At 45.3% G+C, this 27,301-nt stretch overlaps 1 protein-coding gene and 1 pseudogene across 1 annotated transcript in view; one reads left to right on the top strand and one right to left on the bottom strand.

Annotated features, from left to right (window-relative positions):
* Positions 1 to 27,301, top strand: part of CEMIP2 (cell migration inducing hyaluronidase 2) — a 380,005-nt gene that overhangs the window by 131,399 nt on the left and 221,305 nt on the right. The gene's annotated exons all lie outside the window — the stretch shown is intronic.
* Positions 10,247 to 10,365, bottom strand: LOC146866016 (5S ribosomal RNA; annotated as a pseudogene).

Raw genomic sequence — 27,301 nt, 5'->3', positions numbered from 1 at the left:
CAAATAATAATAAATATATTTAATGCACTTCCAAAATATATGCATATGAATGAAAGCAGCTTAAGGTTTACACTTGTGTTCTACATGTTCAAAAGTGATATGTATTCTATTTAGTACTTTATTTTCTAAATCTTTTTTAGTCATACACGTAGCCATCCTTGGTATTATTTCTGGACTCTACACGTCTTTCCGCCTGGAAAGTAACCCTCAAATGATCTTCAAATATGATTAACCTTTGAACAGATTTTTTGAGATAGTGGATTTATTCAATTTACGGTTGTAAGAAATTGGGTTGTTGGTTGACTGGGGTGTGAGACCTGGTCATGCAGCAACTACAATCCTTGTCCGGATGAATCACAAGCCAACCGTAAATTAGCCTGTGCTAATCGCTCTGGTAGCTTGGCCCAGAGCATTCTGATTTAATTTAGATGCAATGTGTAAAGTATTTGTGCAACACTTCAAACAGTAATACAGAAAGGATCCCACACCAAGGTAGAAAAAATGAGTTATTTTTAATAAATGAAATGGGACCAAAACAACAAAAATCCAGTAGAATCCGATATATGCAAATTTAAAGATTTCAGTGAAAGTAGCGCAAAAAAAGCATAAAGTGTTAATTGTGGATATCTGATCGCATCAGACTGGGAATAAGTCGCAAGTTCAGGCCGACTGTAATGGAGCACGGGCTGGCTACAGGGATCCAGTTAGGGCCATTGAACAGAGTACCTTGAATCCCGGTTTGCAGAGCGTTGCGAGAGTCTGCGTCAAAAATGCTTTGCGCAGCCGAAGCAATGCATCAGCTCCGAGGTTGGGTGAGTCTGGGATGCAAGAACCTGCATCGTCTCCGATCCCGTCGACAGGGCTTTTGATGCGAAGCTTGCGTAGAGGATGCGTCGTGCAGTTGGGGCGATGCATCGGATCAAGGCGCTGCGAGGCTGTGGGCTGCAATGCGGTTCTTTGTGATGTGGTGATCCACAAAGTAGCTATGATGCGTCTGTTCTACTCAGGGGTGCTCTTTTCAGCAGATGAGATGCGTAAGTTCCACTGGATCCACAGAGGCTGGGAGAGAACCTTAGGCCCACTACCAAGGGTCCAGGACTGGGGTGGCACCACTTGGCAAGGTAGACTCACAGATGGCAGAGTTCATGCGCTGACGTCAAGGTTGTTGGAGCCTTATGTCGCTGTGACTCTAATGAGGAGGACAGCCAACTAGCCCTTGTAGCCACTTTGGGGGTCTGGGCTCAACAGATGCAGGTCCATTCCTTCTCACCTAGGCAAGAGGGAAGCAGGCAGTAGGTCAGTACAGCAGGGCAGCAGTTTCTTCAGAGCAGCAGCTCCTTCAGAGTGACAGTCCTTTCAGCAACACAGGCGTCCTTCCTGGCGGGGTATCCACAGGTCCAAATGTGTACTTAATAGTTGGTGTCTGAGGTCTAATATTTATACCCAGATGTGTCATTGAGGGTGGGGAGAAGCTTCTGGAGGTTTCAAGTGTAAGAAGGGCTGTTCCCAGCTCCGCCCTCCCATTCTGTCTGTGATGGCCCATCCAAGCATACCTAAGCTCTCTATAGCAGCTAGGAGGAATACACAAAGCCCAACGACACCCACTCATGTGACCCAGAGACAGGCTGCAGGCAACAAATGGCTAAGGCAGGAAAATACATACTTTCTAAACTTTCAAAATTGTAATTAAGTATGTTTGCACCATAAGTCAGGATTTTTCATTGCAAATCCAAAGACAACAAACATGAACTGGTTACTTATCCTCATTTGGAAATTACAGCTTATTAAATGGAATACGTTAACCCCAATGCTATTCTGTGGGAGAGGTAGCCCTTGCAGTAGTGAAAAACAGATGTAAGAGTTTTTCACTACCAGGAAATGTAAAACTAAAAAGTACATGTCCTACTTTTTAAGCACATTGCATCCTGCCCCCCCAGGCTGTCCAGGGTCTACCCTAGGGGTGACTTACATGTATTAAAAAGGACAGTTTAGGCCTGGCAAAAGGTTTATATTACCAGGACGAAAGAGCAGTTTAAAAACTGTGCACATAGGCTGCAGTGGCAGACCTGAGACGTGTTTAAAGTGCTACTTAGTAGCATTTAGTTTACAGGCCTTGGTCGCAGGTAGTGCCACTTTAAAGGAGAGAACACAAGCATTTTAACACTGGTTAGCAGTGTGCAGAATCGTAGAAGCCAACAAAAACCGGTTCAGAAAACAGGAGTTTTGGGATGACCCTGCAGAGAGGGCAAAGTCCAACAAATGTTAATTTTGTGCCCTTTATTGAAGGTGGTCATGCATTCAGAGCAACAGGATCATGTTGGTGAGAAAGGAGGCAGAAGACTTAGGTGTTGTATTAAAAGTAACGTTTGGCAGTTTGTATTGGGCTCTGATATCTGTGCAAAGCCGTTGAAGCTAGTGTCACTTAATGGTATTGCTTCTCATTCTATGGGAAAAAGTGTTCAGAGTGAAACATGGATAATCCTACCTAAGAGTGAACGTGGTAAACTGAAAAAGAAGTTGAGGATATTTCCCTATGCAGACATTTCTGCAAGGCTTCATAGAAGCCTCTGGTCAAACTAACCAAACAGAGCAGGCAGTGGATAACCGAAAGAGATAAAAGACACTGAACCTGTACTGGAAAAGTCATCTAACATAGACTTCCTTCCAAGAGGAGCACAGCGCCCATGCTAAGTGAGTCAGGGACACCTATGTGCCATGTTGAAATGGAGTGTGCTTGCCTTCCACCTGCTCACCATGGACCGGCACGTCCTAGTCTATAATACATATCTAGCATTGGAAGTTTTTCTTTGCGCTGGGGTGTAAACTGCTAAAGTGAACAAACTTACTAATTAACGGATCACTCATCACGCCCCTACTCATGTGAAAGATGAGATGGGGCGGATCATCTATTTATCATCTGAAATCTTGCCTGTAAAACTGCTTGTTGTGGGGGGGGGGGGGGGTTATATTATATTAGCATTTACAACAGGCCGAAAATATCAAAATGATAAAGCATCTTAAACAAACCATGTACTATCGCTTTGCTTAAACATTTGAGATGCAGCTCCAGGTGATGTTTAAAGCCATAAGAACTGGTGCTGAGACTTTCCTCTGTGAGGCTGTATTGACAGATAAAATGGCTTGATCTTTTTCTTCATGATCCCTTTTGTTTATGTCGACATTAGCCCTTGCCGTCGCTGAGGCTACTCTCAGTACGACGTGGACCAGAAGGCAATTTATTTTCTTAGACTTGGGCACTTAACTTTGCGAGTGCTGTAGCAGGTGATGCACGTGTGTTGTTCTAGGGTGTTGGGATGAATTTCCATTCACTTTTCTGAATTTCAGATCCTAAATATTACAATCGGAGAAGCTTTCCCTGTGTCCAGAGGCCATGATTTGGGGGTTCTGATCACTTTGTATTTAGACAAAATTGGGAAGATGCTAAGGTGGGCAGCTTAAGCTATTCGTGTCCATGCTGCTGATCCCACTGATTGATTACTGATCCAATATTCCACTCAGCCTTTATTCTTTTAAAGCTATTGTGTCTTAAAACATGCAAAAACCTCTGTGGAGCTTGAGAACTGCCATATTGATTTAAACGGGTTGTGAGAAGGAATGGAGAGGGGACAAGGTCCCTACGCACCAGATGTTCTCCATAGGTCCTGGATGGTTTTCTGTCTGCTTTGGAAGGAACCGCTGTTATCTTTTATTAGGTCATATGTATTTCAGTCATAGAGCACACATTCCCAGTTTATTCCTGGCACTATTGACTGAACCAACGAAAAAGGAAATTAATCCATAAAATGATCTTACAATTTCCACAACCAGCTAGGAGTCCTGCTACAGTGCTAGCTTGTATGGTGTGTATCCACCTGCTTCATATGCACACGTGGCCACTTAAAGTTTACACAAAGGTCAAAAAAGGAACCAAAACATTTTTCATTTTGGGTTTATAGTGATTATGCGTTCATTCTGATGATAGGAGGTCAGTAATTATCTCTGCATCGATTCTATATGCCTGTCAGCAAGTGAATCATGTTACTTCTCCTTCCGGAACATGTCAAGCGCTAAATTGTATGCCCCTGGCCTTCTCGCACCATTTTGGCTAACTTACTTGCTGGTTTTCTGAAATGACTGTAAAACAAAACAGGCATCTGCACCATCTAGTGCTTAGGAAAGTTCACGTAGGTACCTTTAGCATTACATTGATCTTAGGAATGCCAAGAAGCACAATGTATATTTTCAGTGGGTGGACAAATACGGTTCCCTAAGTCTTATTTTTCTGCAAGTGGGTATAGTAAAGGCATAACCGGGGTTTCATTAAACAATAAATACTTCATGATATTTGTTGTGATGTTTCAGACCTCTTTTGAACGTTGTTATGGTCCAGTGCTGGTACAACAGTGCATTGCTTGTTTGCTTACTTGCCTTTCTTGAAGTAATTGCCATTGACATACATAAGAGATATTCTCTCCTTTGACACATTCATATGTGATCATTATATATTCTGTTGCCAACATGCTGCTCTGTGCCAGATGCATTTTGTAATCATGGGCATTCAATTTCCACTGGTGTTCGTGGGGCTGCTGCATGTGGGCTATTGGCACAAGGCAGCCATATTCATCCAGCGCTTCCCACAGCAAACCTATTTCAGGTACCTTGGTCTAGTTGACAAAATGTTTCATTGCCACCTCACAAAGAAAAATGTTTAGTGCTAGATATGCATCGTAGACTGGGACAATGCCATTCCATGTTCAGCAGGAGGAGGTCAAGCACACTCCATTTCAACATGGCACATAGGTGTCCGTGACTCACTTCGTATAGGTTCTGATGCTCCCATGGGGAAGATGTCCACATTGGATCCCTTTGTATGGTAAAGAATCAGTATCTCTTATCTCTTTCTGTTATCCACTCCCTTCTCTGTCTGTTTGGTTGGATTCATTAGAGCTTTCCAAGGTTTGCAGTACTATCTTCATTAGGGCTTTGTGTTAAATGGTCTGAGATCTGAGGGGACTTGTATTTCCAGTACAATCTAACAATATTTGACTTGCCAGAGGCTCAACTTTTGAAGCAGAATATAATTTCCTCGGCTGCCCATGTGGACTGAAAAACTTCATGCGTTAGGAATTGTGTATGTAGCAGCAGACATCTTAACTGAGGATAATGCTGTATGTGTAACCGTATGCCTGACAGTAGGTACCGGATAAAGGAGCAGACACCTCATTTACTTGGTCCGTGTCATGCTAATGGTGCCGGTTCCCAGCTTCTTGCTTGATGATGTGGTGGCTCATACTGCACAACAGGCAACTCAAAGTACACAGCCTTTAGCAGTACTAAAGAGTGGATTGACTGAACGTGTTGTACTGTCCCTGGAATGGTTAGTTACCAAAGATATCCTTTTATGGTCTTGAGGGAGATTTGTTGCAGATGTGTTCCGCAACACAACTTTTGCTACATTTCTAGAAGATGGCTCTGTCTTTTGAGTTTAAGCTGAAGCAGTCACGTGCCCCACATAAAAACTCACTCTAAAAAGACCCTCCACTATATTACTATAATGCGGAACAGATAAGATCATTTTGCGGCACAGTAAAGGACATTTTCGGCACACTAATACACTTTTAGTGGCATTTTTGCAACCCGTATTTATTAGTTTTGTTTTAGATATATGTGTAAATCACGAGTGCAACCCTAGGCAGAAGATGTAGAAATTGCCCCAGTCTACCTCCATGCCTATAGGAATGTAATATATATATTTGATCCTGGCCGAAACGCGTCAGGGACATGCACTTGCACATAAGAAGAACAATAAAATAAGAAATAATCACACCTTGATGGGTCCGTGCCTGCTTCTTGATTGAAGCTCTCACGAGGATTGTTTGTGTGTGTGTGTGTGTACACACACACATAAATAAACACATATACTCTCCCGCTTTCCCTATCTCCCCCCTGCAACAAAGAACAGTGCACACTTCTACCTGCTAATTCGTTTGAATGTGTCTAACCATCCGTACACAATAAAAGTAGTTTGCAACGTGTTGTCCTACACTCTAAAAGCACTATGTAATCGCTACAGAAGTGTGTGCTGGTCTTTGCAAGGGTGCTGTGTGGATGTTGCAGTGCACAGGCTGGTTCCATCAGCTCAGCACTAGTCCTGACATGGCAAATGTTCTGGCCACCAACTATGGAGGACAGCGTAACATTGCTCTTTTGTGACCTCGGTGACGTGACATAATGTGCTTTATAAAAGTGCTAAATAAATGTGTATGTATAAATAGAACGGTAACTGTATATAACACCTGTGACCCAAAACTAGCTTGTACTTTGTAAACGTGGAGACCTGAAAGTTCTCAAGGTATAAAGAACAAAGTTTATTTCTATAGATGCTTTTGCAAACGGCTTTAGAATTTTCTTAACCGGATGTTCAAACAGTTCCTTGTTGCATTTTTTTAGTGTTAAATCTCTCATGCGTTTATGTTAAAGGTTTATTAGTGATACATTGGCAGCTGCAATCTATAACCATCAGTGCTCTGCAGTGCACTTCTGCGTGGTGGAGTGAGAAGCCCGAGTCATAATAACACCCATTAGGAACAACAGGTCATGATCTAATGCAATGACACGCCCTACAAGGAATAAGATGCACAGAAAAACGAAGGCAAAGAGTTTTTTGTTTTATCTGTGCTGCTTATATGGCCCACTGAGATATGCTTTACATATGAGGCACACCTTGAAACCTCGCTCTCTCTGCCATACAATTGCTGCTGCGGGAGGAGGGGTGGGTAAGCTGTCTCTCTGCTGCCGTCTGCTAAAGTAGTCTTAAGTGTGGCTCTGTGCCAGTAATTCATCCCATCCCCGGGCCGGGGGGGGGACAACTAAATTGACTGCCTCAGAACAGAAAACAAGAGCCAGCTCTCCTGTATACATGAAGCAGGGATGGCACAGAGTCAAGTCATGAGTGCTACTTGGGAAGCAAGATTGCCGGACATTATGTAAAGGCACATAAAATAAAGTGAGATAATGGTTTATTTCTTATTTATTGCGGCAGGTTTGCTAAAAATAGAGGTTATCGCGCTCCTCAGCCAATTTCACAGTCAAACCGCGATTTGCAAAAAGCTGGTGGAGTCTATCTAAATGTTTTTCATAACATACCTAGAGTTCCTGACATTTATGGATTTCTTTAAAATAACCAAATACTTTATTCCTCTTTCAATACGTTTGCTAACCAGTCTAGGTCTCTTTCAAAGAAACTCACGTGTATCTACATGCCTGAAATGATCTCTGGACTGTTCTCTTCAGTACTTCTCTTAAAGACAACCAATCACCCTAGTTCCCCTGTCCATAGACTTAAAGAAAATAAGCCAACCTGTTACCACTGTAAATGTATATCCGCTAAAAGACAACCAGCCACCCTCTTCCTGCTTTCATCGTTTCTTTTGAGGTCTCGGAGACCTCAGCAATTTTCACTGATATGCCGAAGCCGGGATTCTAAACTAGTTACCCAATTCTAACGTCCACCGCTCTAGCTGCAACAGGTGTGATATTAGGAGATTTGCCAAAAGAAGAAACACTTTATGAAATGTGAATACGTAGTTTTTTCATCCGATATCCTTCGATTAAATTACAATTGGCCATTTACAGCATTCTGCTGTTTGCTTCCCTCCCACCCCCTCCTCAGGTTCAATGTGCTCTTCCAAAGTAAATGCCCCGATTTACTTACCGGTAATCTTCATTACTCCGAGTATAGTCTTCCTCGCCACATGACTAACACAGTGAGCTTCAGCTCCACACCAGAACCCTCCAAAGCAAAAAAGTCAGCCTCCCATGCCTCCCATGCCTCCCATCCCTTCCCAATATGGCCGACCCATTACACCCATGACCCCTATAAGAGGCGGGCCGGCCCAACCCATCAGCCTGAAACTACCAAGCACAACATGAAGCCAATAGCCAGACAGGGAGGGAGGGATGGGAACTCATGTGGCGAGGAAGACTATACTCTGAGTAATGAAGATTACCGGTAAGTAATCGGGGCAATACCTCCTCGTTAGTCTTCCTCGCCACATGACTAACACAGTGAGCACATACCAAAGCCAAGCGGCTTCATGGAAACTCACAGGAAACCAACAGACCAGAAGGGGACGCCCACGAACAAGGGCAAAACCCAACAGGCCAGAACGAGCGGAAGGATCACCCAGGGGAGAGGCAACCACGAGCAGGAAGAACCAGCCCGGGACCGAAAGACACCGGGAAGGACAAAAACCCGGACCCCAGAGACACGAAGCGCCGGCAGGAACCAGCCGCAAGCAAAAGCCAAAGGGGGACAGAGAAAGGCTCCGGACCAGACCGCACGGAGCCAAAGGCCACAGAAAACAGGTCCCAGAGAGCAAGCCGGACCAAACACACCAGGACCGGCCAACGGACACCCCGAAAGAGGGCATCAAAAACCCAAAAAACAAAAGGGGAACCGAATGAACAGAGGGCAACCCCACCACAGCGACCCAACAAAAAAGCCGCAGCAGAAAGAGAGACGCAGTCCGAGAAATACAGCAACCCCGCAAGGGAGACCACCACCCGCGACAGAGCCGAAACCACCAGAGGAACGGGCCAGCGGACCAGACGGATACAAACAACCGGCAAGAGCCGCAAGAAAGGAAAGGGGCGCAGAAGAGAAACAGAAGGGGAAAACACCCCAGCCACACAAAGGACCCCCTGGAAGGGACCGCGACCCCAAGGAGAGAACCCAGGCAGGAACAAGAGAGCAAAAATACCCAGGATGGCGTCGGAAACGACACCGAAGAGACCCGGCCACCAAGGGAACTTAACCAGGCAACAGTGGAAAGCGGAGAACCCACATGTCCACCCACGCACAGAAGGCAGGGAAAAAGCAGCGGGACGGACCGAGCCCGCCCCGCACAGGAACCAAGTGAGCCGCCGAAGCGAGCACCCAGGCGGCCACACAGGCAGCCAGTGCAACAACCAGAACCCGCTCAGCCCGACAACGAGGAATCGACTGAAAACGGGAAAGCACCGGGAGAAAAAAAGCCACAGGCAGAAACACACCAAAGGTGAGAAGGACAGAGGAGCAGGGCGAAAACCGAACCAGAGTCACGCCAAGACCCCCCGGGAGCCACCAGAGCCAACAGGCCCCGGAACCCCAAAACCAGGGACCAAAGACGAGGACACAAGCCACACCGGAAGCGCAAGGGCCCGCCAGGGAGCATAGAACCAAAGGCACCAGCACTCCCGGACACCCAATAGCACAGCTGGAAACAAAAACCAGCAAGGGAAAAAGAAAGCAGGGGCAGGCCCATGCGAGCACCACCAACAGGACAAAAAGCCCGGCCAGGCCAAACAAGCACAGAATCCCCGGAAGAAGGACCTCCAGGAAAGCGCAAAGGCCCAAACAATTCCCAACCAAAACCAGGGAATACCCAGTGCCAGCTAAAGACCAGGGAACGAACACTCAACCCGCAGAGCCAGAGGCAAAGACCACAACCAAAAGGTCAGTCCGGGAGCCAGGACGAGAAGGCCTAAGAGCCAAAACCGGAGACCCAAAGGAAGCAAACAGTACCAAAGGGACCCAGAAGAACACCGCCACACAGGCAGCCACCAACAGGGGCGAACCCCCCAAACACCCGGGAGCATGAGGCAGGGCCAGCAAGGCAGGGGAAAACCCCCAGAGGGAAAACCACTGACCCAGCACCGTACAGGAACCCAAGCATGCCCCCCAGGGAAACAAAAATCCGCCAAAGGGAAGGATGCACCCAGCCGCACCAGGACAGAGAGCGGTAAGGGCCGGGGGCAAACCGCACCAAGGAAGGACCAGAGGCACCGAGACCAACCGGAAGGAGAAAAAACTGCCAGGCAACAAGACCCAAAACATGATACGAGGAAGGCCCCCACCGAGGCAGACAACCCCAACAGGAAAAACCAGGGGAACAAATCAAACCGCATGACAGGATCCGATCAGAGAAGGACAAGCGAGACCGCCAACAGCGACCCAGCCGACAAAGGACAGAACGCCCACCCCACCAGAGGTGGGCGACGAACCCCCGGCCCGACCAAGCAGGTCCGAACAGAAGGACCACAACAAAGACCCCAACCCCCAGGGGGCAAGGAGAAGCACGGAGACAGCAGGAAGCTGTCCGGAAAAGGGCGGAAGAGCTGCCCGCCGAGACAGGGAGCAGGAAGAAGAGGGAGCGGCAAAGCCGCAGACCCGGACAAGACAGGGCGAGCCCAAGAAGGACCCCATAGCCTACAGCACCCGGCAGTCCCAGGCGGACTCCCATCCGGGTACGAACCAGGCCAGACCCTGCTTAACCGCTGAGAGCAGATGAGACCAGGCGCAATCAGGGTGGTAAGGCCGAAGGCCCCACAACCAGCAACCGCCAGGGACAGACCCCGCACAACAAAGGCGGGAACAGGAGTCCACAGGACGAAAGTTCCGGGGGTACAGAGCGGACACTGTCGGCAAGCCGAAAGCCAACCGAGCCCCGTGCCCCTAACAGGACACCCACAACAGAGGGGGCCGAGGGACCCACACGCTCACAGGCACAACAGTCGGAAAAACAGACAAGCCCACAGCCGCCCCCACAGAGAGGGGCAGCCAAACGCCAAAACCCAAACCCCAGAGCCCGCTATAGCAGGGCATCAAGCACAAGGCGGCGGGGGAGGGGGGAGCGTACGGCAGGACCGCGAGGGCCAGAAGGAGGGGGAACCATCAAGGGAGCCCGATAGAGCCGGGCCTCCACCCGGAATCCCCGAACCAATCGGGGCAGGAAGACGACCACCCACCAGAGGCCGGCGGGAGGCGAGAGCAGCAGGAGTGGGGGGAGAAGGAAGGCAACACACCGCCCCTGCGCAGGAGGGTTGACAGCGGAGTAAACGACAGTCGCATACAAACACCACAGGCGGCGCATCCCACCCCCACACACGGCCGTAGTGACAGAGTCAGATCAAGAGGACATCACAGGCGCCCGAAGCGGACGCAACAGACCACCAAGCCACCAGGCCAACGGGACACAACAACGCACCCAACGGGGCGACCAGACCCGCATGGCACAGCAGCCAAGAGATGGCAACACAGAACCGAAGGAGGAAGAGTCAAGCACCCAGCCAGCACCCCCATCGTGCGCAGGAAGGACGATCAGGCCCGAACATCCACCGACCCAGCACCCCCGCAAGGGAGACAGCGAAGCAAAGCCATGGAAACCGAGAAGCCCCAGGAGCAGGACAATCAAAGGCTACAACTCACCTACTACAGAAGGACGAAGGGCCGAGCGACCCCCGGGGAGCCGAACCGGTGACCATGTCATTCAAACAGAATCAACGGGAAACGAACAAGAAACCCCGAGAGCAAGAGCCCAGGGGCATAACCAAAAGGCCACAGCGACACTGTACAGACCGAACCGAAGGAAACGCCAGCGCCTAGACACCAGAAAAAGCAAGCAGCGACATTGCAAGACCAGGGAAAGCCGTAGCGTGCAAAGGACCAGCGTGCATGCACGTGAGCCAGACATCACAAAAAAAATGCGAGACGACCGGCGTCTCAGAGTATTAAGTGTGGTCAGCACTCAACAAACTCCACCAAGTAAAGAAGAGTATGAAAGGCAGCAAACGTACGACACAACGTAGCATATGCGGGACACGAACCCCAGTCCCGTGAGATCTGTTACAACCATAGGCACAGGACGTACCAATGAGCTATAGCTCCTGGTTGGACACCAGCAACCCCCCCCGACCCCTGCACCTCAAGCGGGCAGAGAAGAAGGCGTGAGAAAACACCAGGGAGAGCCAGCGCGGGACAAACCAAACCCCGCCCTAACGAGCCGGCCCAGAGCGGGAAACATGAAGAACCAACAGTGCAGACACGTAGCCCCGCAACAGAAACGGCATGGGGAGTCCCAAGCCGGAAGGTCCAGAGCCGACCGAGACTGACACCCTAAGGTATCAGAGCGCTGTACATAGCACCAGTTATGGTTTAGGCACGGGGAAACAAGCGAATAGCCCAGAATCACAGGATCACCAAGACTCGAACCCCGTACTGCAAGCCAGGCCCCCCAGCCCCCGCCCGCCACGGCACCTGAACGGGAAGGCGGGCGGAAGCGTGCACACAAACAAGGACCCAGCAGCGCCGGGCCCCAACCTCGCAGAGCCGCCGCCCGCCCCCGCGCCGAAGCGGGAGGCGCAACGCCGCAAATCGCGGCTCGGGCCGAAAACAGCAACGTGAATCCCCCGCCCGATCTAGGGACCCGGGGGAGGCAGGTAGTCAGAGGAGGAATGCAACGCATTCAAACCCACACACGGACTACAGCCGCCGCCCGCACGTCAATGAAAGGCGGGCGGCGGAATCAACGGGCCGGAAAAAAATACAATGGGACCCGGAAACAGGACCCAAAAACGTGCTCGAAGAAGGGGGGAGTCACAGCGAGGCACAGACGGCACGGAGCCATACAAACGCCCCCAAACTTGAGTGGGAAAGCCCAGGGAAAGAAAAGGGCACGGAAAGAACAGCCCCCACGCATCCCCGCCCCCCCTGTAAACCCCACGGCTCGCTAAAGCAGAGCCTAACCGGCTCGAAGGAGGAATCAAGTGAAACCTTAATCCAACGCCTAAGCAAACATACCGGGGGCCATAAGCAGGGGGAAACAAACAGAGTCCAAGCCCCTAGGGTCCGCTAGAGCAGGACCACCAACCTGAGACCCACGTACCTGCTACAGCAGGCACCACTTACCTGACGCATCTGGAGAGACGTGCGCAGAACAAAAAAAACAGGCTGATGGGTTGGGCCGGCCCGCCTCTTATAGGGGTCATGGGTGTAATGGGTCGGCCAAATTGGGAAGGGATGGGAGGCATGGGAGGCTGACTTTTTTGCTTTGGAGGGTTCTGGTGTGGAGCTGAAGCTCACTGTGTTAGTCATGTGGCGAGGAAGACTAACAAGGAGGTAATGCTTCTGAGGTCATTTCTATCCTTGCAAGCCCCACCGCTTTGAGGAGAGCTCATCCCATATTTAGTCTCAACCTGCCGCCCATTCTGCCGCCGAGTCCAAGCGATTCCTCGCCCTGCACTCCCAGTCAGGGGTGAGGAGAGTCGATTCCTACTGACGCAGACCATTCTCAGAGTTCTTATTTCAAAGTACTTTATTGAAATTTTTCCAAGGGCAGACATAAGGCTTGTAACAGTGTTAGCATAAAATATGTAGGCAAAGTTTATACATATACATTCGTCACTTGAAGGTAATACACCGTTATGTGTAATATGAGTCTAACCCAAGTGATCAGTAAGAGGAGAAAAAGAGAGAGAAAAAGAAAAGGGACAAATAAAGGAAAGAAAAGGGGGAAAGAAAAGAGGAGAGAAGAGAAGGGAAGGCCGAGCGACAGCAGATATCTTTAGTTCCAAGGGGGCTTTCAGAAGCCGCCATTGTCCTATTGAAGTCTCCGTGTATTTGTGCTTCTCACAAAGCGTCATGCCCCTCACCAGGCCTCTCACTCCCCCAAAGCCTCCCCGCAGAGCTGAATCAAGGTGCAAAAGGCAGATGAATACAAAATACGTAAAGATAAATGTGGTAAAACCCCGTCTTCCCAGTCCTTGATTATTTTTGTCATCATGTGTGTTAATTTAATCAAACTTAATTTAAACTGCATTCTAACTTCAATTAGGTAAAATGTTTTAACTTAAGTAACTCTATTAGGAGGAATTGGTAAGCAAAACTACCGCAGAAACGTGTAGTGTTCTGAATTTCACTAGCTCAAAGACCAACTCTTTCTTTCGAAATCAGTTAAGTGAGTACTATTAAACTGATTAACAATGATATTGGTTAGTCACAGTGCTTAGACGAGGGAAACACACTACTTAATGAAATACATTATTATTAATAAAAAACTTCAATTTCTGTGTCAGTCACCAGGTAGTCCTGATTGTTAGGTCTCACTTAAGACCGGTCTGTACAGCAGCCGCGCTGCAATGCAAAGATGCTAAAAGACATTGGCAAAGCCAAGAGCTCTTGCAAGCGTGAGATCTGTTGGCTTTGCTAAAGCTTGTTTTAATTTGGAATTCTCCATGTTTGACTTTTGATGGGGCCCAACACGTGGCCTGTAAATCCAACATGACTTTGCCTTTAGTGCAGCTCCCATTACTGCCCGAAGCTCTCACCAAGACTGTGAGAGTGATTAATAACTCCTTGCAAGTAAGGAACATTAATGCAGGCATGCGCAACCCTGCTGCTTAGGTGGAGTTAACGCTGGGATATGGGATGCTTTCACTCCCCCAGTTTTACAGTATAGCATGCAACCCCGTACTTTGCTCCATTACATTCTGACAGCTGCTAGCTGTAAACCCACTTTACTTAAAGCAAAATGTAGCTTCATTACTCATTTAGATCATGGTGTGGTGCTTGAAATCTTTGCCAAATATACTTTCTAAGTGCAATTTTGCCTGCCCTACTCAAATGAGGGTTGAGTTCCTCATTTTAGATTTCTGAATCTTGGTAAGTGGGTTATTATGTGCCTAAGCTACAGTGACCTAATGAGAGGCATACCTTGGCTGTGCCCTTTGTCACCTAATTCCCACTGTTGCTACAGGGCTAGCTTCCTGTAGCACCATTTGGGGCTGTCTTCTCTTGAAGGCATCTGCTTTGAAAGTCAGCAAGAAGGGAAGACTGGGACATTTGGTAATGAGTAGGAAACATTACATGTGTTCCTTTTAGGGAAACCGTTTAAGGCACTTATGGTTTCCATTAGCCAGCATGATTACTGCAAGAATGTTAGCAAACCGGCCATAAAACCTTTTGAAGAGGGGTAGGTAGTGATTGTTGAAAAGGAGATGCAATATGTGGCAAAGGAGATAAATAGCTGTGCTGTCTTTATTATTCAAGATCAGTTCACACTGGGAGAATTTAGTTGTCAATATTAGAGACCATGCATCACTTTAGAGTGAAGGAGCGAGTGTCCATGGGAACTGTTTACAAGTTGGTTTGTGCTGCCCATCGATAGTATGGTAGCCCCCCTTGCGGGCACTACCTGCATGTCCATTGAATTTTCAGAACTTGTTTGTAACTAGAAGAAGAAGATTTGCAGAGCTGAGTACTCCTTATCCTGAATCCTTAGTGCTCACTTTTCTGACCTGGTGCACATAACATAACAACACACTTAAGTTTTTGACAAACTAAAAACAGAAGGATCCCTTTTGTGCTACATATTAGATGGTCAACCTATAGTCAAACAGAGTATAGTAATCTAAAAAACATACTTGGTTCTGTTTCCTCTATACATATTTAAAAAGATTTTATCATAAAATGATGTTTCAATACATTCATGAAATCCTTATTTCATATTAGTACATAATAAAAAGGAGATTTACATGGATTCAAAAAATCTTTTACACATTATCCTAATTCGATAAACCTACACAGGCACCAATACAATCATAGCGTCAATTCACATAAAAAGCATTAAAAAATGTTTTCCTATACATATAGATCTCTACCACATAAAAATCTAAAACTTTTATTCAAGTTCTACATGTGCTTATTGTAATTGAAATATGTGTAGCGGAAACCGAATCCTGTATGTTTTTTAGATTAATATACTCCCTGGTACATTTCTGGTTCAGTGCACTCTGTTTGACTAGTGATCTATAGCACAAAAGGGATCCTTCTGTTTTTAGTTTGTCTAACTACCCAGTCCCTTTTGGCTTAATTTGGGTGACTCCCTGTTTTTGGAGCACTTAATTATTTGCACACGTCTCTTCTGAAAAATTTGCTGTGGTAGGGGGCGTATCTCAAGGAACTGTAAAATGAAAAGCTGCAAAGACCCTAGAACCATGGAGGCCCGAACCAAGCAGGCTGGAAGCTGAAAATACTGCCTTGAAGGCATGCAAGTCTGGATCTGAATGGTCCTGAAAGGAAAAATGAATCGTTCATGAGTAATTCCCTGATCACTTTTGAGTTGCTGGGAAGGCCAAAGTAGACCGGTGAAGTTGGGAGGTCTCGCCACCATGTCATGGGCCTGAGCACGTTGGGAGATACCCTTAAAGGTCTAAAGAATGCTGCTAACTTGAAAGCTATATAGGAACTTGTCATCAGGGTTCCAAATAAATGAACAGAGTACATCACATCAGCCTAATGAGTGCTTACCCTCGAATGAACCATTTAAGTTTGCTGCTACCTGCTAGTGGGCATTTTGTTTACAGTAGTTTTATCTTGTCCTTTATTTTCATCAATGTCAACTTTGATAGTGATTGATTTCCCTATAGCTTTTGACCACTTGTTCCCAGCCATACATTTTTTAAGTGTGTTCATTATTAATGATGTTTCAATGTAAACTTGACTTTACAAGGCATTTTCAAGACATAATTAAATTGTACAACCTGTGACATTTTCAAAGGTATAAATTCACACAACTCCGCTAATTACCTAAATTCCTGTAGAAACCCACTAACTGCCATTTGAACATAGGGACATTAAGGTGAGAGACAGCAGAATAGGAGAAAGAAAACAAACATACATTTGCAACCACCTTGCCCCCACACCATCTTAGCCCCCCTTTCTATTGATCTTTCTACCTTCTTGGTCACTGATATCCAGCCACCAAAGTATACATTGTTAATGACTATATTACAGACCATGCTTTTTTAAATAAGACCTGTATCCTATTAGGCTGACATTCGGTTAGGTATTTTCTGACCCTCCCATACATTCCAAATATCAGCCTATTTATCTACTTCCACATCAAAAAATCATTAGCCCGACCTATTTCAGTTCCTAGATCAGAGCGGTTTCCTATACCTCTCTCGCTCTGGTGTCTGCATCATCATGGCACAGAAAACTCCGATGGTTGCAGCACTGGAGAAGTTGTGCTTGAACCTGGATCTTGATGGAAGCTCTGCCCTCATTATGCTGGACTTATACACTCCCTATGACCATGCATTCCTTCCTGTCCTTCTGCAACATGTGGATAATGATGGGATTAGCATCAGTGTCCTGGTATGGCTCACCCCTTTAGTTCACTTTCATTCTTAGGCCATCTCTACTTTTGCATACTATTTCACTTTCTGACTGGTTTCCTGTAGGCTTAATCAAGGCTCTGCCTTGATCCCTCCCTATTCAACATTAATGCCTTACCCCTGGCAAAACGCTGAAGAGTCCTTTCTCTTTTATTGATGTCACCCAGTTCATTGATCAACGAGATTACTCACTCTCGTTTTTTTGACTACCTCACTGCTATTGCTAAATGGATGAGATTGAAAAACTTCAAGTCCATCAGTGGCAAAAATTAAGTTTGGCAGGTCTACCATGCTCCTATCTGATATTTGGTGGCATGCCTTCATGGGGACAGCCTCAGTTTAATCAATTGTTGTATGCAATTGTTAACTCTGCTTTAGCTCCCAAGCCACATTTTACCAGCAGTCTTCCCCCTATTTTGTTTGATCAGCTTGTTATCCATCCATCATCTACAGCAAACCTGTCACCCAAGCTGTTCCTTTCTCTTCTCGACTACAACAATTCTGTTTATGACCTAAGTATACTCTGACACAGCTACAGACTATTATAATGCTATCACCATGCTTATTCTGATCCTCTCTAGAAGAGGTGTGGAAATGTGCTTTTCAATGAGCACACCGGTGCAGGGGTCACCCTTCTCTGTCCACGGGTCCAACAAAATAGAGATTGGCACTGAAGCTGGAATTCAAATAACAAGTTTATTAATCACTCATGAGTGGGACTACATCCACACAGCGCTCTCAAGTGCTGCCTGAGGTAGTAGATTGAAGTCACAGAACACAGGCCTTATATACAGAGTTTGTTGCAGAGTAAGCATGTAGTTACAAATACAAGGTACAAGCATACACCGGAATAACTACCGACAAACATGGGCAGATGGGAGATAACTTAGTCAGCAAAGTGGGAGGGGGAGCAGGAGTGCTTCTGGCAGCACTAAGAGATTGACAGTTGAATCTGAGACCAGGTGTTCTGGCAGCTACAAACTCTTTAGTATGCATATTGCTTTTAGCTGAGTCAGGAAGTCAACTACAATAGACAGCACAGGCAGGGAAAAAGACGAGCAGCAAAGGAGAGGAGTATTACAAAGCTAACAAAATGAATGCCTCAACCAAGATGGCTTTAGCCTATGCTAACAGAAATTATTTCAGATTTCCACAGAGGCTCACTTGCCAAGTTAATGCCTACATGTAATTAGATGCCACCCATCCAAGAACAATTTATTCTAAAGACCTATGCATCTAACACCGCTCCACTCATGGGACCAGTTCTGTTGACCTCCATCCTTTTTTTTCTAGATATTGTCATGTAATTTCCACTGTATGATAGATACTGTGCGTTTGTGGCCAGAATATCATATGGGATGGTGCCAGGCTGATTCCATGCACCCCCTCAGGATATGTCATCCTATAGACTAACTGGCTCACAGTGCCACCATAAGCCCCCCCTAGGCAGGTAGCAAATCATTCTGGCAATTACTGAACATGACAACCCTGATCCCTAGGAATCGTGGTAACGGATCTAGAACCCTTTCTTTCATAGAAATGTACAAGGAATACACAGTGGGGCGTTTTCAATATTTATTGAACTAAAGTGATTTTTGTATAAGATAGAAGTCTGCAATCATCAATGGATCGAAGCAAATGAAAGTTATTAGAAGTACTAGGACAGTGAACGGATTGAAAAGTTCCACCATCATGCTGAAACAATGTATATATGCAACCATATAAAACAATTTAGACATCTGGCGTACTCCTACTACGCGGTCCCTAACCTAAGTTCTAGGGCGTGTGTGAGTTCTGCCAAGAATCCCCGTATTGGATGATGCAACCCCCGTTACCTGAAGGGAAGGAATGTAGGTCCCGAGCTGGACACCCCTCGTAGAGATATAAGCAAGCTACAGGACCGTAGCATCAGCATGTAAAGACCATGCAAATTACAGCAAAGGGCTCCTCTGCTAACATCCAGAAACAAATGTTTATTTATAACAAATGGCATCCTTGCCTTGGGCCGAGATCTTGATCTGACTGTCATTTTTTTGTGTTATAGATATTTATGTCCCCGTCTATACGAAAACAACAAGCACATTTGTACAACATACGTATAAACCTTTTCCATTATGTCACGGTAGAATGATCGTTCCAAGAAGCTAATCCAGACTGTCTCTGATGCAAATGTGTGTCAGAAGTCATTGTGTAAAAGTGAAGGCAACTTTAGGAAAGACCCATGATTATGTAAAATGGCAGTACTTCCCTCTAGGCCTAACTGGAACCCATGACAATTTGGGTTCTCTCGCCATTTTTGCTCCACTTCTGTTTAAGGTTTCTGCCATCTGCTACGCTCAGTGTGGTGGCCGCAGCTTTTCAAGACTTTATTTGCACAAGTCTCCATGACAAATTTAAGAGCCACAACTCTTCTTCCAGATATTCATTGTATGCCCGACTTCAAGATTTTTTTCAAGTATTTTAATAATCATGCTAACCATTTCTTACTGTGTGACAGAGGGCTGATGTCCAGAGATTTTGCAATTGCAGATGGGAACCTTCCTGAGAGGTGTTTCCTCAATCCGTGATTTTATTGGGGTGCCAAATTTGCTCGGTTTGTGTAAACTTAACATCTTCCAAACATCTTACTTTTCTCTGCAGAATTGTTTATTGCAATCGAATGTTTCAGTACCATGGAGAAGTGTGGCTCAATGATTAGAGCGGCAGGCCCTGATGCAGAGGTCTAGCCCGGGACCAGGGTTCAATTCCCCGCCTCGGCGGGTCTTGGGCTCAAAACAAAATCCACGGACCTGATAATTCTCGCCTCGGTGCCTATTCCAATCATGGAGTCCCACTCTGCAACTCTGGGCAATAGCTTGCTTAATCTCCACAACGGCCCCCACAACGCTAAGGATGCATGGCCTCCACCTTGGGGGTGCCCAGGAGTGGACGCCTCACAGGGAAAGCCAGGATGGGTTCCACAGCGGTATTCGTACAAGCGCCTTGAGACCCTTGCGGGTGAGTAGTGCGCTATACAAGTATCAATTTACATTTAATTTACATGCAGTGCGAGGAGAAGAGACATGCAGACTCCATTATTATAGTTTCTAAACTTTTTCCTCAAGAGATTTGTCACTGTCAAGAGAGATTGGCATGTTTGATAATTCTGGTATAGATAATCGCAAACACTCTAAAGTTGACCGTGTTGCAATCAAGTTCCTTCCAGCTGAAAATACTGGCCTCAGCTGAACTTTCCATTCAGATGTGTTGAAATACAGGAATGTTTTGGAGAGTCACATCAGGATATTTGCTATTTATTGACTGGAGATATGGGTCAAATGATGGGTAATTGATAGGTTTGAATTGGAGCCAGTCACAGAAGTGTGTGAGGTTTGTCTGCAGGGAAACGTTTTGCAGCCGCTCTCTATAGGATAGCATTCCACAATTTCTTTTAAATGCTAAACAGTTCTACTCCGGATAAATGGGTACTTTATTCTGAAAATGTTTTGGACAGTTTCCATCTTTTTACTTGGAAAATAGGTTAAATGAGGCTCCGTCGCCCCAAAGCTGAGAATATATATATACCCATACCCAATTTAGCATGTGAGGAGTCATATCATTGTTTTTGTTTGTGAAAGCCACTCCTTTACTAAGTCCTAAACCTTTGAGGTGGGACTAAATAATGGTGCCTAGTGTAGAAGCTGGTCCCAAAGGTGACAAAGAAGGTTCACTTGCGCTCTTGCACTGATGAAAACTAACACTAGAACGTTCTAATTTCAAATAAAATAAGCTGTAAAAATACTCATCTTTGTTGCACGGATAGAGCATTTTTCATTCTGTAATTTGGGAAAAGAAATGTGCTCGTTATGTTTCTTGGGAGAATCCATTTGCCTCCTACCTTAGAGCTCTGGTTGCAAATGTGGCAAAAAACCCATTAGTCTCTAATCCTGCAACAAAGAATTGTGTAGATTAAATAAAATGACATAGTAATAATGCATTTCATTTGCCTATGAGAGAATTAGTGGTGGATTTAAGATCACTATAATGCAAGTTTAATCGTGTAATGTTTGAAACTTATAAAGAAACCTAACATTGCCATCCACTTTTAGCTTAAGTGTCTTGAAAGAAGGAACCGACCAAGCAAGAGCTTGCTTGCTATGCTAGCTGGAATTTAACAGTAGGCCATCTTGCCTCCTAAGGAATTTGCCTGGGCTCCTATGAAGTTTGCCTGGGCTACTTTAGCTTAAAGGCATAGTTTTTAGCATTTTGTGTCCAGCATGTTAATTTGCATCGCAAAGTGCTACCAGTTACAGAGGAGTGTGTGGCTCTCAGTGTCATTTAGAATGGAACCTTGAAATGCAAGCCAGGAAGTGAACAGGGGCAACCCTCTTAGCTTTCATCTCCTGTTTTGGAACTTGTTATGTTGGCCAAAGAGTATGTTATGCACTGACCAGTTAGATGCTAATCAACTACCGCAGCATAGATAGTCCCGAAGCAGGGAGAAACAGTCATCATGACCCAGTGACTTGCAAAGTTTGAGCCTCAAGAATGTCAAGGAAACAAACAAGCATTGTTCTTGAAAATGTTTTTTTGCAGATCTATCATTTGAATGTCAAATGTTCAGAGAAGTCATGAGCTGCTTAATATAGATAGGGCTTGGGGAGTTATTCGAAAATGTCCATTAAATGTGCGCTTATTTTGAGCATAAAAAACCATCAGCACAGACTGAAAACTTTGGCCCATTTTGCAGTTGTTCAGAACATCCCCATGCACATAGTATCTAACGAGCTGGGGTTTCAAGATGTGTGATAATCACATACTGTATCCGGTTTTGCCCTGTGATGGGTTTGTAACCAGGATCGGGGGAAAAATCTGTATTACCTTGTTAAACCCCATACAACATCATTACACACTGAGGAACTTGGAATTATAATTTCTAGTCCAGCTCGACCCCTAATATTGTTCCTACTGAAAATCAGTGCATTTCACCACTGTCCACTGAAATTAACGAGAGCCGAGAATGATCTTTATTCTAAAGCTAGCACGAAACTTCCAATTGATGAGTTGTGTATTTTTCCCCATTGGGTTTTCTAGTTGATATGCCTCATGCTAGCGTCTAGAAATACATTGTCAATATTTTTAGAGTTTAATTTGTCCGGTTGTTTTATGCCCATGAACAGCGGTATACAGAGCAGTCAGAAGTTATGTATGGAATGTTAATCCTTTATAATTTCTCACCACCTCCGAGGTCACTAATTATTCACAATTTGTTCAACACTGGAATGCGTAAACAGGCTTCTTTTACTTTATTTTTATTATCTCATATGTTTGACTCTGTTAGTTGCGTATAATAATCCTATGCAAGTCAGATGTATTATACACTAACATGATCTTACCAGTTTCCTATGACATTTACTCCACTAGCACCTATATTAAACAGGTACAGAAATGACAGAACCATTATGTTTGCACCATTGAGTAAATTTAATTTGAACAGTGTAGGAGAGCATTCGACAGAGCTCTCAAGTTTTCCCATGTCAGGCATGAGTAGCTGATTACGTTTTTTGCCACTGCACAACATGTATTTTTTCCACCACATTATAACAACAAGACTATAAGAGCGAGAATACGAAGTGAAAAAAGGAATTGATGAGCTATCCATGCCTGACATTGGACAGCAACAGATAAGCCTCTGGCGCTTGGGGCCCAAAAATAATTCTAGGTTGTGTGAGAATTGCAGCTTCATGCACACCAAGGCCGTGAAGGAGTGGAAGGCGGAGCTCTTCATGACACAAGTTTAGGATGACCGGCGGGTGAGTCACTGCTCCAGGTCATTCCCTGACTCCCTGATATCGATGTCATCATCTGAGACGATTTTGGTAGAGATGCAGCTGGCTTTGGGCCCGGAGCCTCCTGCTTTCTACCTAGAGTTTGAATCTCTTGGGGATCAGTTTGCTGTCTTCACCCAGGCTATGCTGGCTCTTTTATCCTCCAGCTTGCTCTTGTGCACTCTGCCTTGGGGCCTCTGACTAGGACTAAGTTTCCACCAGAGACTCCATCCATGGTCCTGGTCAACCCTGCTCAGCCTTTTCCTGATGCTGCCATGGCACTGGCCAGATCTCTTCCTCTGCCAAACAATAGGCAGCTGCTCCACTGCCAGCATTCCAACCATCACGGTCCTGTTACAAAAATTAGGCAATTTTCCTAAAACCGAAGGCCATTTTGATACGATCCCAGTGCCATGCCCAACAATTGACGGAGAAAGAGTTCCATGCAGGACTTTACCTCATAAGTACTTTTACATCGGCCCTCCAAAGGAGGAGGTTGCTTGCTTCATGGCTGTGCTACACAAGATTGCTAATGGCCTGGAATGCCTTTATCTTTAGACCCCTTTCTCCCATTCCCTGAACTCATCCAAGCACTTGGAGGCAACACAGCTTGCATGATGCGCTGCACAAGATTCTGAAGCTGCATTTAAAAATAAATTCCTGAAACGCTTCTAGGAAAATAAAATACTCCTAGGAAGCAGGATTAGATACTCCATACAACATGAAGTCAAAAAAGTGAAATGCATTAGGGGCTACATTGCTGACCTGTATTACTTTTATAGTTCTTGCAACATTAAGGACATGAATATAGTAGTTGATGTGAACCCATTTCTGTTTTCACTTGACACACCCGATTTAAACCCCTGGGCTCAGCCATTACACCACTGTGGGTTGCTTGAAATCTGGGAAGCCAGTTTCATTCCCCAATATAGGCAGTGTTCAAGGGCTCTGCATTGACGCAACAAACTCTGATTAACTTTATTTTAGGAGCTTCCTAAATTGCAGAACTTTGTATTCGAACGTTATAGATCATAATTTAATTTAACTATTTCTTCTGTGGTTTCCCTGTTGCTCCTACGACCGGTCTGATCTGGAGTGGCTCCTCTAAAGAAAATATTTAAAATTTTCTGCACTTTAAAAGCTGTACTTTCTTAGGCACTATAGCACTTTAAAAGACATACATTTTCAGGCACTGTACTTTGTACTTTTATGTTATGGCCTGTGTCCACGCTCCTAGTATGATCCTGAGCTGTTTTTGAGTTGCCCCTCTATATGAAATATTACATGTTGTCTGCACTTTACAAGCCGTACTGTCTTAGACACTTCAGCTCTTAACAAGACGTACATTTTCAGGCACTGTGCTTTGCACTTCAGCTTAATGGCCTGTGTCCGCATGCCTAGTATGATTCTTGGCTGCGTTTGTATATGCATTGCTTATTTTAACGTACCCTCTGTATTTCACGAATAGTATACCCTCTGTCTCTACCCTTTGCACATTTATGGCATGGGCCTGTGGCATCTGACGGCACTATCCCCTGAATGACCGCGAGCCGCCATACACGTGTTAATACCATTCATTGCTACCTTTCAATCATTTTGAAATGATATGGCGTTTTTTTATAGAACCGCAAGATTTCTCCCACTTTTATATGTTTTGTATTAATTTTACCATGCTTCCAAAATTTGTTCCTATACAGGAAATGTGATTTTTTTTTTTTTAAGGGTTTTTATCACTTTTTTCTTTACTGTGATATTTGTGTTTTATGTAACTTGTAATGATTTTTAGTAATCACACATTAAACTTGTCATTCATTCGACTGCAAATGTCCAATTAACTTTAGCAGACCCCCCACCAGTTGCACAGAACTTCTTTACTCCTCCTTACACACCCCACTTCCCCACAAATGGGCCTCAACACATGGCTCATCGCACAGTGCTCACTTCCCAGCCTCCCATATCTAAGTTGTTTAATCAAAACACCCCAGCAGCTATGCCAAGCTGGCGGCTGTGCCTCCTAAATGCCCACGAGTGCCACCCCGCTTCTTTACGACCTCTGAGCGAGCCGTCATGGACATAGAGACACTTTCAAGTTGCTCATTTTAAATAACCACTTGACAAACTCTCACTTTATGCATGTTCCACGTGAGTGCTCTAAGAGAGAACCTGGGCTCTTTCAAAAGGAAGGACGCGCATGCGCACCCTAATGGGAACATAGCCCAGGAGTCCCAAACGTCTAGAAGCATGCTAGTGATCTAACTGTAGGAAAGGTCTGTGTCTTCTGGTAACCAAAACTCGTCCCATAGTTGTCACTGCCTCCACTCTAGTCTTTACTCTGGGCCCATTCACATGAATGTACTTCTACGTACCCTTATAATAGTTGTGTAAATCTGGGAAACCGAAGTCGTCCTTTACCCACGCAATCTGCAATATAATCTATATGAAGTATTAAAAACCTCTTTGTTTCTATTAAAATTTGCAGAACCTGAAAAGCATACAGCAGCCACTGAATGAGATTCATTTTGATGGTGGAATTTCATTCCAGCTATGTAATGTACAGATGCTACCACCAAGGTCTTTCCTGTGGTCTTGCAGTAATGTGGGTACATTCATGCATTACAGTTGACCCCCCTCATCCAATGATCACAACTAACCACCATTAACTCAGTCCACCGCAAAGAAACTGGAATGGCTGCATCGTATGGTTTGCTTCGACCACACAAGACTAATCCATAACTAACAGAAACCATTAAAACTGGACTAACCACTAACCTTGGGTTCCGGAGCAGCGTGCTGCCCAGCATAAAGCGCTTTGACGCCTCATCAGGGGTAGTAAGCGCTAAATAAATAGACTTACAATACAATATGCAGAGTCCGTTATATAGCAGATACTTCAGAGGCTGCTCATACATGGGGAAAGGACCAGTCTGCTGCAGTCATGCTCTGTCAAGAGAATCGAGATTCAGCACAGCCATCTCAGATTTTTCAGTGTCAAATTTAAAAAGTGACACAGCTCTAAAAATACCGGGAGTTTCACCAATGGTGGGATCAAAGCTACTGAATCGATCAATAGCAACATAATGTTGTGACGAAGAGTGGCATTTTGTGTATTGCTCAACATGTTCCACTTAATGAGTTTAGTAGTTCTGGCCAATATAGCTAGGTGCTCCTTTTAAAGTGCAGCCATTAGCAGAGGGACACAGAGAATTAATGTCTTGTTTCTCGCTTTAACCAGAACATGGTATATAAATTCCATTGGCCAACACTCTTGCACTTACAACTTGTTAACCGGCTATAGCCATGGCTCATTAGATCCTTCCCCACAAAATAGCAGCTCCTCCTAAGGAAAGGTGCCCCAGAAAATGACAGGTCCGTTTATTGTTTTTGTTCTTTTGTCTTCTAATATATCCTTTTTTGACTAGACTTATTCGGTATTCATGCTTTAGTGTGGGCAGATGCTTTTAAGGTCTTTCCTCCAGGATTGCATATCTCTGCTTCTGTATTCAAAAGCAATAGACTTGTAATAACAGCAAAGGTGATCATGGTTTCCAGGGATCTGGTGTCCACCAAACCTGGCTCTAGAATGGAGGGGGTTACATATCCAGAATCAACGAAGAACTGGAAAATACTTGTTAACAGATTACAGATGCAACAGTATTGCACAATTCCAGAATCTGAGTTCCTTGCAGGTCAGTGCTGCATTAGCCATCTTCAATACCCCCTCTAAATAGATGGGATTTGCATCAAACACACAAAAGGTGAAGGGAGGAATGCTTGCAATAAATCTAATCACTGGCAGTCACTCGGGGTAGCATTCCAAATAGTTGTTCTGTGACCACCATGCCACCTCAGATTAGACCCAGCCATATGTAAATCATTCTTGGTCCAATTGGAACAGTCCAGGCCAAACTGCCAAGACAGATCTTCTCGGAACCAGAACGTAAGCATCCCAAGATCAGGTTCGCCCTGATTGGGGATATTCAGCTGAGTGTAGCTTGGTTCCAGTGGTACAGTGAGCACGAGACCCACATCGGAAAACTTAGGGTGTTGCGTCAAACACAAAAAAGGTGCTGGGATGAATGATTGGATTAAAGTCTAACCACTAGCAATCACTCTGGGTCTTGGGTTGCTTGTTTTCCAGGTCAGAGAGGACCTGGGTTGGCAGTTTGGACTGGACTATTCCTATTGGAATTATTGATGAGTACTTGATTTAATTTGCTTTTTTGGCCTCACCTACAGACAATTTAAGCTGTCTGTTGTTGAAGACCTATTGTGAACTATACGATATGTAGAGCTGGCCGAAATCCCACTAGACACCAGGAAACGGATTTAACCACACATTGGCATGCTCAATTGTGCGAACGTGTCATAACTCACTGGCAGGGATTTCACATTTTCTTTTTCATTTTGCCAATGTTAAAGGAAATGTGCATTGGCTCAAACCAATAAATGTCTCAATCACTTTTTAAAGGTGAGACCTATTGGCTTTTTACAATGTTTAT

This window comes from Triturus cristatus, chromosome 2_1, assembly GCF_964204655.1.
Source record: "Triturus cristatus chromosome 2_1, aTriCri1.1, whole genome shotgun sequence".
Taxonomy (NCBI): Eukaryota; Metazoa; Chordata; class Amphibia; order Caudata; family Salamandridae; genus Triturus; species Triturus cristatus.
This window is presented reverse-complemented; position numbering and strand designations above follow the sequence as displayed.